We start from the raw sequence: 1,788 nt of genomic DNA, 5'->3' as shown, positions 1-1,788 counted from the left end.
AGCACAATACATCTTTTGATTCCCTGACTGCTGGTGACAAGAGTGTTAATTGTGGATCCGAATAAACTGAAATTGTTAACAATCTCAATCTCTCATGAAGTTTCCAATTGACCCAGTGGTGAGAATCTTTGTTTTCTTCAATCTTTATTGAAGACTACAGTTCTTAACCTTCTGCAGCATATGTCTCATGTCCTCCTCAGTTTCAGCAAGCAAAGTTGTATCATCTGAATAATGCAGGGTTTTGGTGAATCTTCCTCCAATCCTGATGCCACATCCCTCCTCATAAAGCCTGGCCTCTCAAATGATCTGTTCTGCTTATAGTTTGAAAAGGTATAGAGATAAGATGCATTCTTAATGCATACCTTGCCTGGTCCTGAACCATGAAGTGTTTCCCTGCTCTGTTCTGACGACTTCTTCTTGGTTCAAGAATAGGTTTTGCATGAGCACAATTAAGTGTTCTGGGATTCCCATTCTTTTCAAGGTTAGCCAATGTCTTGTAATCTGCACAGTCAAATGCCTTTGCATAGTCAATGAAACACAGATAGAGATTGTAGAAGATCAAAGATTAAGGCTTTCAATGTGGACTAAATCTCAGCATCATGAAAACAAAGGTCCTAACCATTGTATCAATAGGCAACATCTTAATAGATGGAGAAAAGATTGAAACTGTCAATTATTTTATCTTACTTGGGTCCACCATCAGCATCCTTGGTACCAACAATCAGGAGATAAGAAGTATTGCTTTAGGCAAATCCTCTGTCATGGACCTCTTCCAAAATACTGAAAAGCAATGATGTCAATTTGAAGACAAAGGCGTATCTGATTCAGTCCATGCTTCTTTCCATTATGTACTATACATCTGAAAGCTGCACAATGATAAGGATAACAAAAGAAGAACTGATGCCTTTGAGTTGTGGTATTGGAGGCATGGATGACCTATAAGAGCTTCCTATCTTATACTTTGGACATGTTGCTGGGCAAGGCTATTCCTTGAAAGGGATAACATGTTTGGAAAGGTGAGGCTTCAGTGAGAGAGGAGAGAAAGATCTCTAACAAGATGGATTGACAAGGTGACGGCAGGAATGGGCTCAAGTGGATTAGAGATGGTCAGGATGGCACAGATAAGACAGGATCCAGATCTACTGTTCATTGAGTCACTATGAGTCATACTTGACTCAACCAGACCTAATAACAAGAAGCCATCAATACCAGATTAATACCTGAACGCTTACTACTGTCTAAGACACATATTGCTCAGAATTCAAAACTTCTCGGGATTTTTTTGTTTGTTTGTTTTTTAATAACTGGCAGGATGGCTGGCATCTCTGTGGAGGCTCCTATTGGTGGCAGTCAGTCAAGGGAAGTTTCTGGGGTCCTTTTCGTTGTGTGTTACTGTTCTTTTCACCCTTCAAAGGTGGGTGGGCGGCCCTGACCCTTAGAATAGGGATACGTAAGGGTGGAGCCTGCTCTAGGTCCTAACAGCCTTTAACTGTTTTTGGTGAAGCTTTCTTCTAGGTCGTGTAACCCTGGTCTGTCCACTTGCTGTACAGAGGTAACTCTCCTTTAATTGTTTTTGGTGAAGCTTTCTTCTAGGTCATGTAACCCTGGTCTGTCCACTTGCTGTACAGAGGTAACTCCTGGTTGCTGTGAAGCTGAACACTGTGACACTGATGAGTCAAATGCGAGAATGGTTACTCATGCTGGACAGTGTTTGATGGTGCTCCCCGATTAAAACAAGCTTGGAAGCAGGAGTGGCATCCACTTCCAAAATAGCTTGCCTCTGGAAAA

Source organism: Elephantulus edwardii, unplaced genomic scaffold (genome assembly GCF_000299155.1).
Source record: "Elephantulus edwardii isolate Elephantulus edwardi_28Jun2011 unplaced genomic scaffold, EleEdw1.0 scaffold00012, whole genome shotgun sequence".
Taxonomy (NCBI): Eukaryota; Metazoa; Chordata; class Mammalia; order Macroscelidea; family Macroscelididae; genus Elephantulus; species Elephantulus edwardii.
This window is presented reverse-complemented; position numbering follows the sequence as displayed.